This window comes from Lactuca serriola, chromosome 2 (assembly GCF_051521515.1).
Source record: "Lactuca serriola cultivar US96UC23 chromosome 2, Lser_US96UC23_V15, whole genome shotgun sequence".
Taxonomy (NCBI): domain Eukaryota; kingdom Viridiplantae; phylum Streptophyta; class Magnoliopsida; order Asterales; family Asteraceae; genus Lactuca; species Lactuca serriola.
Genome location: NC_136409.1, coordinates 115,729,164 through 115,741,323, shown reverse-complemented (window position 1 = coordinate 115,741,323; position 12,160 = coordinate 115,729,164).

Below are 12,160 nucleotides of genomic sequence, written 5' to 3'. Positions count from 1 at the left end.
GAGCCCTAAAACCTTCATTGGTGTTTATTTACACGTAAAGTTGGAAACTTTACGTGTTAACCAGGCCCTAGAAACCCAGATCTATGTATGGTATGAGCTGGATTCAAGCAGAATCGCGTATATAGTATTTGCATGTGGCAGACTCGGCGAGTCGTTCATGTGACTCGGCGAGTCAAGTCGCGAGTCCCCGAGTTTTCCCCTTTTCATGTTTGCGGAGTGGAGTAGTGAGTCATGGGGTGTGACTCAGTGAGTCGGAATCCAGACTCACCCATGAAGAAACTCGGCGAGTCAATGCCCTGACTCGGCGAGTCCAAGGCAATCTTCTTGCCTCAAGAACAGACTCGGCGAGTTGTTCATACAACTCAGCGAGTCCCAACATAGAGTGTTCTTCGGATGAAGACGAACTGGACGAGTTTTTCATACAACTCGGCGAGTAGGATGAAGGATGTTTGGACTCCAGTTTAGAAGGAAAACTCGTCGAGTCAATGCCAAACTCGATGAGTAGAGTCGAGACAATGGTCAGACAAAGGGATAGGGACTCGGCGAGTTGGCAGGCCAACTCGGTGAGTCGGGTCAACTGGAAGTTGACTTTGACTCTGACTCTTGGCTTAGTTAGGGGTAAATGGTCATTTTACCCTGAGGTCGATTAGCAGCATTTGACTGAGTGTTTTGTGGGGATTATAGCCGGAGGATTTCCGGGGCAGCAGCAGCAGGAGACAGTCAGTTCCCACACAGATCAACAGCTACTTTGAGGTGAGTTACCTTCCAGTAGCGGTGGGTCTACGGCCACAATGTCGGCCCACCAGTAGGGTTGTATGATAGATGTTTGTCTCTGTGATATTCATCTAGGTTGCTACTACCTGTGATATGTTATTGTGCTAGTATGATATGATGCTATGTGCTAGTGATAGTAGGGGAGATAGTCCCCCAGAACACCGGTCAATTGGGCCGAAGGGGCGGTTATGCCCAGCCATGCTAGATAGTTTGAGATATATGTGTTATGTGGTAGTGGTAGGGGTGTTTGAACTCAAATCGAGGGATTAAAAGATTTTGAAAAAGAAAATGTTTTCTAAAAGGCTATGTAAAGGGTTTTAAGAAAGAACAAAGTGTGTGATGTGCGCGACCGGCCGAGCTCAAGTAAGTATTCCCCAAAGTACCCATACAAGCTTATGTTATGTTTATCAGTTTCAGTAGAACAGCATGCTAGAATATGACTAAGGATCTAGGAATGATGCCTTATGTGCCTGCTTTATGTGCTTCAGTGTATGAAAAACTGCATGCTAGAATTGAGTAGACAGTAGTAGGATAGCATGTTTAGGTTATGCTTGATAGTATGATTTTAGCATTGTATGCTAGTTCAACTTCTCTATGAGGATGGATTTGCTTGAGATTGTTCCCTTTTGTCTGAATGCTACTTTCTTTGTGCTTCGTGGGGCTCTTAGTGATGGGAGTTAGACATTGGGTGAATACATAACGTCACATGTGATCAGGGTTAAATAATCTTAGAGTGCTGCATTTGGCCCTATCGCGCAGCTCTTGTTTGAGTCTAACCTTTGTAGAGCCGAGTCTGTTACTCGGAGGATTATCTGAGCCTCACCACATGTGATGTTATTCAGGTAATGACTAATTGGCATTACAAAGAGACCTTCAGCTGCTGAAGACCGGGTAGGGTGGAGTTAGAGATTTTCCTGGAGCAAGCCTAGGATGAGTATAGCAGTGATCAGCAGTAGTGAAATGGACCTGGTGGAGTCAAGGAAGTCCTTGGAGAATGTACGGATAGATGTGGAAGGTAGTATGGGCCCGTACTACTGAAATCAGAGGATCCGTACCCGAATCAAGTAAGGCCAAGATAAGACCAGGGAACTTGTAGTAGGTGTGATCCATACAGAGGTATCAGTATCGCTAACAGTTATTATTTGTGTATTTCAGAATGGTGGTGCTACGCTCGAGGCCAGCAGTTGGCAGTACAGGATAGGGATCGGGTTCGGGATTAGGTTCCGAGCCAGTAGATGAGGGGCTGCGCGAGTTCATCGCGTCAGAGATCCCCAGAGGCATCCTTGAGTCGACCCCCATTATCTTCGGGTCGATCAAGGAAGGGATATTGGAGATGATGGAGGATCGCCTTCGGGCATTCAGAAGCGACATGGCATCTGGCCAGTCAGGATGTCGCACACTGTCTTTCAAGGACTTTCGGGGCAGTGGTGCGCCGGATTTTCATGGGGCGAAGGACCCCATAACTGCCAGACGATGGATTGCAGACATTGAGTCTGCACAGTTGAGTAGCTTCTGCCGTGAGGGGTCGAAGGTGAGATATGCATCAGGATGCTTGAGAGATCGAGCTAGGGATTGGTGGGAGTCCGTTGGTGACTCGTTGGGAGCCTCGGCTGTCGAGGCTATGACCTGGTCGGACTTCATGACCAGGTTCAGGGCAGAGTTTGCGTCGGCTGTCGAGCTTCAGCAGTTGGCCAGGGAGTTCCTAGATATGAGACAGACGACGGAGACTGTGGCGGAGATCACCGCCAAGTTCCGGGAGAGGGCGTTGATGGTGCCCCAGTACGCGGGTGACGAGGATATGAGGAGGACCCGCTATCATGACATGCTACGAGCTGATATTCGGGAGCATGTTAGTTTTTCAGCTTGCCCTACCCTGGACTCTATTATTTCGGGGAAGAAGCCCAAGGGATCAGATGCGCTGCCGAAAGGCCAATAGGGGCGGGGTCACTGCAGGAAATGCGGCAAGGCGCACGAGGGAGCATACAAGTTGGGATCATCAAGCTGCTACAAGTGCGGCAAGTAAGAGCACTTCAGCAGGGATTGTACTGCCCCTGCACCTGTGATTCAGACGTCGGAGTTATTGTGTTTCCACTTCAACCAGAGGGGCCACAGGAAGGCCAATTGCCCCCAGTTGACAGCATCAACGCCGGTTAAGGCGCCAGCTCCAGCTACCATGCAGATTACAGATGGCCGGCAGGGCAAGGCAGAGGCTCCGACGGTGAGGAGCCGGGCGTTTCAGCTGACTACAGAGGAGGCTCGCGCCACACCCGATGTGGTGACGGGTATGATTCTTTCCCTCTATCTTATTTTTATTATGTTATGATATTGATATGTGCTATGTGTATATGCGTTAGGATCGTTCCATGTGAACAGTATTCCTGTTCAGGTGTTGTTTGACTCGGGTGCCACCCGATCATTTGTTTCCCTTGCGCTTAGCAAGAGGTTTACGGAGTCTTCGGGCATGTTGGATTGCCCTTTAGAGGTAGAGATTTCCGATGATCGATCGGTGCGAGCGTCGGCAATATTCAGGGATTGTGTCCTAAGGTTATTTGAGGAGTGCTATTTGGTGGATTTGGTTCCCATCCCTTTGCGGGGGAACAAGGTGATTATAGGCATGGATTGGTTGAGCCCTAATGGGGCAGTGATAGATTGTGCACAACAGTTAGTGCGGGTCAGGACCTCAAATGGGGGAGAGTTGGTGATCCACGGCGAGAGGCCACAACCTAGACCCACAGCATGTTCAGCAGCGAGAGCTAGGCGCTACCTTCAGCAGGGTTGTGCGGGATATGTCGCGTACGTTATGGATACCTGGGATGCGGGTAAGGCGACGGTGAGCGACGTTCCAGTGGTGCGAGACTACACTGATGTGTTCCCGGAGGAGCTTCCTGGAATACCTCCGGAGCGTCAGGTAGAGTTCAGGATCGACCTAGTTCCTGGTGCGGCTCCGATAGCCAAGGCACCGTATCGGTTGGCTCCTCCCGATATGCAGGAGTTGTCTACGCAGCTGCTGGAGCTACTGGATAAGGGATTTATTCGACCGATCAGTTCACCCTGGGGAGCCCCGATCCTGTTTGTGAAGAAGAAGGATGGGTCGCATCGGATGTGTATAGATTATCGGGAGCTGAATAAGGTGACGGTAAGAACTGTTACCCACTCCCGAGGATTGATGACCTCTTTGATCAGTTTCAAGGAACATCTTGGTTCTCCAAGATCGATTTGCATTCAGGTTATCATCAGATGAGGGTCAGAGAGGAGGATGTATAGAAGACCACATTTTGGACGCGTTATGGCCATTATGAGTTCGTGGTGATGCCGTTTCGGCTCACCAATGCTCCTGCCGTGTTCATGGACCTCATGAACCGTGTGTGTAGACCGATGCTGGATCGATCTGTGATAGTTTTCATTGACGACATCTTGGTTTATTCCAAGATGCAGGAGGAGCACGAGGAGCATCTGAGAGGGGTTTTGGAGAGCTTGAGGAGGGAGAGCTTGTACGCCAGGTTCTCCAAATGTGAGTTTTGGTTGCGCAAGGTGCAGTTTCTTGGGCACCTCGTCAACTAGAACAGGATTTCAGTAGACCCGGCCAAGGTGGAGGCCGTGATGAGATGGGAGGTTCCGAAGTCTCCATCCGAGATTCGGAGTTTCTTATGATTAGCAGGCTACTATCGGAGATTCATTCAGGATTTCTCCAGGATAGCCGTACCCCTGACACGGTTGACTAGGAAGGCCTTGGTCTTTCGATGGGGGCCTAAGCAGCAGGCAGCGTTCGAGATTCTGAGACAGAGATTGTGTGAGGCACCAATCTTAGACCTGCCCGAGGGTGTAGAGGATTTTGTGGTATATTGTGAGGCGTCCATCTCGGGCTTAGGCGCGGTATTGATGCAGAGGGGTCATGTCATTGCTTATGCCTCGAGGCAGCTGAAGCCTCACGAGGCGAACTACCCGACGCATGATTTAGAGTTGAGGGCGGTGGTCTTTGCCCTCAAGATTTGGCGGCATTACCTTTACGGGGTTCGATGTACCATTTACACGGACCACAAGAGTTTGAGGTACCTCATGGATCAGCCGAATCTGAACATGAGGCAGCATCGGTGGTTGGACATGGTGAAGGATTATGATTGCGAGATCCTTTACCACCCGGGGAAGGCCAACGTGGTGGCCGATGCGCTTAGCCGTAAGGCGACACCAATCAGGGATGTGTGTATGAGGATGACGGTGGTGACTCCACTGTTAGAGCAGATTCAGGAAGCTCAGCAGGAGGCTATGAAGGAGGAACATCGGAAGAGTGAGCGAATAGTGGGTCAAGTCACCTCCTTTGATTATCATAGCCAAGGATTATTGACGCTACACCGTAGGGTGTGGGTGCCGTATCTCGGAGGCGTGCGCCAGATCTTGATGGAGGAGGCGCACAAATCTCGATTCTCTATTCATCCAGGGGTGACGAAGATGTGTAGGGATCTTCGTCTAGGCTATTGGTGGCCCTGCATGAAGCGGGATGTGGCATGGTACGTCGAGCGGTGTTTGACCTGCAGGAAGGTCAAGGCCGAGCATCAGAGAACGCACGGCAAGATGCAGCCGTTGGACATCCCGTTGTGGAAATGGGAAGATATTACGATGGATTTTATCACAAAGCTTCCCAGGATTGCGCGAGGGGTAGATTTGATTTGGGTCATCGTGGATCGATTGACCAAGAGCGCCCATTTCATTCTAATCCAAGATAGTATCTCGGCCAAAAAGTTGACCGATATCTATATCAGGGAGATAGTGGCGCGGCACGGGGTGACAGTGTCAGTGATATCAGACCGAGATGTGCGGTTCACTTCCAGGTTTTGGAAGAAGTTTCATGATGAGTTGGGCACTCCTCTGCATTTTAGCACCTCCTTTCACCTGCAGACGGATGTTCAGAGCGAGTGGACCATCCAGATTTTCGAGGATATGTTGCGGGCATGCGTGCTAGATTTCGGTGGTAGCTGGGATACCTATTTTCCCTTGGCTGAGTTCTCGTACAACAACAGCTACCACGCGAGTATTGACTATCCCCCATTCGAGATGTTATATGGACGGAGGTGTAGGACCCCGATATGTTTGGGTGAAGTTGGCCAGAGGGTCATGGGGAGCACCGAGGTGGTGCTCAAGACGACCGAGAAAATCTAGCAGGCTTCAGACTGCGCAGAGTCGGCAGAAATGTTACGCCGACAAGCGTCGATCAGACCTGGAGTTCCAGGTCGGGATATGGTTCTCCTGAAAGTGTCGCCTTGGAAAGGCGTCATTCGATTCAGAAGCGGGGCAAGTTGGGACCAAGATTCATTGGTCCGTTCAGGGTTGTAGCCCGGGTGGGCAAGGTGGCATATAGGTTGGATCTGCCAGCCGAGTTCAGTCAGATCCACAACACCTTCCATGTCTTCCAGCTGCGGAAGTGCCTAGTGGATGATTCGGTGGTGGTGCCGCTAGAGGATATACATGTTGATGACAGCCTGAATTACATTGAGCGCCCAGTCGCAATCCTCGACAGGAAGTCGAAGGATCTGAGGAACAAGAGGGTGGAATTAGTAAAGGTGCAATGGCAGCACCGAAAGGGTTCAGAATGGACTTGGGAGTTGGTGGAAGAAATGATGGAGCATTACCCCGAGCTGTTTCAGGATCGAGCAGCAGACTTTGAGGACGAAGTCTAAAATAAGTGGGGGAGATTTGTAGCACCTGGTTCCTATTATGTAAAATTTATCTATGTACTTTATATTTTTAGCCTTGGACTCGGCGAGTTGTAGGCCCGACTCGCCGAGTGGAGACGGGTTTGGGAGCATGTTTAAGTGGGCGACTCGGCGAGTCCACATTCTGGACTCGGCGAGTCCCAACTGTCTGATGGAACCCTAAATTCCAAGGGTTTGCACCCTATTTAAACCCTCTTATCCGCCCGCAAGCTCGCCCCTTTCACCCTCAGAGCTCTCTACTTCGTTCAAGCCTTGTTCCTTGTGAGTTTGAAGCATTTTGGTGTGTTTTCTTGAAGATTTGGAAAGGGAAGGAGAGTAGATCAAGAAGAGAAGGAGGCCAGGCATCCTTGTGTTATCTCAATGATTTCCTTGAGGTATAACTCAGTTTCCCTCTATTTTCATGCTTATTGTCCCTTATAGCTCCATGAAAGTCCTTCTTGAGCCTTTCCCCGAGCTTGTTAGTGTATTAGGGTTTGTAATAAGTTGTTTAGCCTCTAGATCTAGGCATGATTGAGCTCCAGGAGCTTGGATCTACTGCCTTTATGGAGCCATATTGCATGAAAGCCCTAGATCTACTCTTTTAGTGCATTTTGAGCCCTAAAACCTTCATTGGTGTTTATTTACACGTAAAGTTGGAAACTTTACGTGTTAACCAGGCCCTAGAAACCCAGATCTATGTATGGTATGAGCTGGATTCAAGCAGAATCGCGTATATAGTATTTGCATGTGGCAAACTCTGCGAGTCGTTCATCTGACTCGGCGAGTCGAGTCGTGAGTCCCCGATTTTTCCCTTTTCATGTTTGCGGAGTGGAGTAGTGAGTCATGGGGTGTGACTCAGTGAGTCGGAATCCAGACTCACCCATGAAGAAACTCGGCGAGTGAATGACCTGACTCGGCGAGTCCAAGGCAATCTTCTTGCCTTAAGAACAGACTCGGCGAGTTGTTCATACAACTCGACGAGTTCCAGCATACAGTATTCTTCGGATGAAGACGAACTTGACGAGTTGTTCATACAACTCGGTGAGTAGGATGAAGGATGTTTGGACTCTAGTTTAGAAGGAAAACTCGTCGAGTCAATGCCGAACTCGACGAGTAGAGTCGGGACAATGGTCAGACAAAGGGATAGGGACTCGGTAAGTTGGCAGGCCAACTCGGCGAGTCGGGTCAACTGGAAGTTGACTTTGACTTTGACTCTTGGCTTAGTTAGGGGTAAATGGTGATTTTATCCTAAGGTCGATTAGCAGCATTTGACTGAGTGTTTTGTGGGGATTATAGTCGGAGGATTTCTGGGGCAGCAGCAGTAGGAGACAGTCAGTTCCCACGCAGATCAGCAGCTACTATGAGGTGAGTTACCTTCTAGTAGCGGTGGGTCTATGGCCACAATGTCGGCCCACCAGTAGGGTTGTATGATAGATGTTTGTCTCTGTGATATTCATCTAGGTTGCTACTACATGTGATATGTTATTGTGCTAGTATGATATAATGCTATGTGCTAGTGACAGTAGTGGGGAGATAGTCCCCCAGAACACCGGTCGATAGGGCCGAAGGGGCGGTTATGCCCAGCCATGCTAGATAGTTTGAGATATATGTGTTATGTGGTAGTGGTAGGGGTGAAATAGTCCCTAGTATCCGGTCGAGAGACCGAAGGGGAGGCAAGCTCCCAGACATACTGGTCAGTATTCGGTCGAGAGGACCGAAGGGGAGACCAACACCCAGATATGCTAGTCACTGTCCAGTCGAGAGGACCGAAGGGGAGCCAAGCTCCCAGATATACTGGTCAGTATCCGGTCAAGAGGACCGAAGGGGTAGGTTGGGCACCCAGATATGCCTGACAATATTTGTATGTTATGTGATTGTATGGTATGTGGCATGTTGGGGGAACTCACTAAGCTTCGTGCTTACAGTTTTTAGTTTTGATTTCAGGTACCTCTTCTTCGAAAGGGAAGGAGTTGGCGCGGTAGCGGCCCATCACACACATGCCTTGTATTCCGCACTATGAGACCTTCCTGGGAATTTGTACTCTGACTTTATTATGGTTTTATGAAATGTTTTTCAAGACATGCGATAACTTTTATGAAATGATATGATCAGTGAACATTTTATTTTGAAGGTTCACTAAGAATATGTTTTAAAAAAATGAAATTTTTGGCTCGTATTTTTGGGATGTTACAAACAAATTTGAGAATGCAAATATCACAATTGCTATCTACTTAAAATCTACTTAGTTAAAGCGTTTCCTCACCATCATTTTCATGATTTGGAGAGAAACCTTATGACACTTAGATTTTATGGTGTATGTGTTCCTATCCATGTGAATTTGTCAAAACCATAATCACAAGACAAAGTTAGTGACAAATCCAAACTCATATGGACTGAACTTGTGCAATCTTAAATTCTTGCCACCTGGCAGCACAAGCGCCTACCATTGCTTCCAAGTTGTTATGCAATCAATTGAGAACTTGTAGAACTCAGATGCATAGTCAACTCTAACTGGAATGGGCATAGAAATAAGAATATGTCAACACGATAGGTTATAAAACTCAAGTCGTGTGCTAGTGATAAACTACATGTTTTATTCTTGATTAGTTGTTGAAACTCTTTCAGGATCTTTAAGACTCCTATTGTCCTCTTGACATATAAGACTATCTTGCCAAGAACCATTCTTTGACAAACAAATATTCAAGAGATAGTGCGGATTCTTATCAAGAAAAACACTTCACACAATTGGCCTTAGTTGGTCTTTGTTTTAACCAAAACATCACAACTTATCAATTTCAAATGTACAAGAGTAGAAAACATTTTACTCTTACATTTGACAACTGTTATAAACCTTCTTTAAGATGTGTCACTCAAGTTAAAATCTTGAAGTATGACTCTAAGATTTATTTTGGAACGAAGTATGACTCATCTTCTTGATTTAACCATTTTAACAATTCATGATTCCTCTTCTTAGCTATAGGAATGCAATAAGATGTACTTAGAGGACCAATTGTGATATGGTTTCTTAATCATTAAGATGATCACAAAGCATGATACTAAAGTACTCTCCCATCTTTTTAGATTTGAGAAACTTTTATCTTTCTGCCTAATTTGATACTTCTCATTCGTTCTGCCATACATCGAAACTTTTCCAATGTTTCAGAATTATACTTAAACTTGTAAGTATAACCATACTTACTAAACTTTAGTAAATCATGACGAATAGTCTTATCGATCTTTGTGGTGGACTTGACCAGCGCACAAGAATGTGTACTTGATCCCTTTAGTCCTTCACTTGACTCACATATACATGTGAACAAGGAATTAGTCTTAACTTTCCAAAGATGAAAATTCTCATTCATCATACAATACAAGTTGCATGATTCTAAGTTTCTGTCTATCTAAATCTTGGTTGATGAGAATCTTTCCTTATTTGGTAAATTATGACACTAACAGAAACGAAAGAATCAAATCCATTTTCCAATATTGCTATCAATGGAATCATATAAACAACAATTTTTTCACAAATGCCATTGTAAGGATTTTTAAAATAAATAAAATAAATTTTTTTCTTTTATTTTAAAAAACTTGCGGAAAACTTATCCCTACAATGAAAATGCATATGAAAACTTGTTGTTATCTATTCTTAAGCAAAATAGCATAACTCTTAAGCAGCAGCTCAAAATCCTGATCACTGAACCATGCGATCGAAATCCATCTTCGCGATTAGAATCAACATTTTCTTCCTTTAATCTTCCTCTTTTCTTTGATTCTTAAAACATCAATATGTGACCTAGTCACATCATGTATATGAATCTCCAAATAGGAACTTAATAGAGTCAGATAGTGGACGTTACCTGAAGTAGAGTAAAACTTTTGACTTTACCATCCTCATGATATTTCTGGTAAATAGGACAACTTCACAACCAATTCCCCTTCCTTTGGCAATAGAAACATATGGACCCTTTTGGAATGGTACATGGGACTATCTCAGACTTAGCCTTTCTCTTTACCATTTCGTCAACCGAGTTGACTATGGTCGATCCCTTTCCATTGGGAAGAGAAAACTTTTCTGGATTTCCAATATTACTATTGTCAATGTCCATGGAAGTTTGGGAAGTCGATATTCCAATCAAATTGCTTTACCAATGATACAAATCATTTCTGATTCAGCAGCATCAAGGAAATATGTGAGATCATTAAGGGTCATGTCATGGTTTGTCATATAGTAGTCCTAAAGGAACTCACTATGTGACTTAGAAAGTGATTGAAGAACCTAGTCAACAACCAACTTCCTCAAGACTTTGACACCTAACTCTCCCGGCTTGTCAATATGTGACTTTATCTCCAAGATGTGAGCACACATAGACTGTGCTTCTTCATGTTTCATTACATGTAGGGCTTGAGTGACCTTGAATTTTGTAAGTCTTTGAGCCTGTGGGTCAGGGAGAATAATTGGAGGAGGTGGAGGAAAAGAAGTATGATTTCCATGATCCAATCGTGGGACATCATCTTCATTAGGAAATCTTGTTCCAAGAGATTTGGGAAGATCATAGTTGTCTGAACCAAACATCTACAACGACTGAAATTCAAGTTAGTTGATTTAAGTCCTTAGTAGAACACCCAATATAAAATATTAAGGCTAGGACCCAACACAATATTTTATAACATGGAAGAGGGATGTCGTAATCCAAGCTACAAAATATTTGAAGGTAGGCGAATGACGATTCACCAATTTCCACCATGAAAAACAAAATAGGAATTAGGTTTTCATTGGTTTGAAACTCCTAGATCTTTTTAGATTCATTGAACTTTTCAATCGCATGTTTAAATCTCGATTGTGCCCTCTCAAGTTTGTGACTGGGATGCTGAGGATCACAAACAAGGTGTGAATAATCATGCAAATATACTTGGTACTCGTAATTTTTATCACCTAATCGATGTGCCGGTTAACCACACGTGCTCCACCGCTCTATGATAAACCTTAAGCCACCCTTTTCCAACCTTTTTAAATCCAAGTTAGTGTGTCGGTTAACTAAACGCGCTCCACTAACAACTTAAGCAAGATGCAAAGTGTCATTTCGCGGGTTAGCACTAAATTTACATTTTCTTAAGTAACTAAGATTGGGAATTTATAAGTGTTTAGTTACTTAGTATTTATCATTATACTTTTTAATGAAGGGAGAATCAGAGTCCAGTCAAACCCGTTCGGCTATCTACCCTCCACCTGTCAAGGAAGCGGTGGGTGAGAGTGGACACCCATAAAATTCCCATTTTACAGGCAGTAACCTTATACACCCCTTATAGACTAGCTTCGTGAATGAGGTCTACTAACGGTAAGACTGACTTTGTTCTTACACACACACACACACACACACACATATATATATATATATATATATATATAACTATTAACTATTAACATTATAATAGTATAAGGGTTGAATTTTAACTTTTAAAATTCTAAGGGTTTAACTTGGAATTAAAGTATTCATGATGGGAATCTTTACAAATTCCAAAACTTGAGGGCAAGTTTTGAACAATTCAAAAACCTTTTCAATTCCATAACATATGAGTTTAAAGTAGTTTTAATGGAAAAACTCTTCAAGTTCCATAACATGAGGACAAGTTATGGAAGACTTTAAAACATGTAAAAATGTGACTCTTCATTTTTTTATAACTTATGGAAATTTTACGAG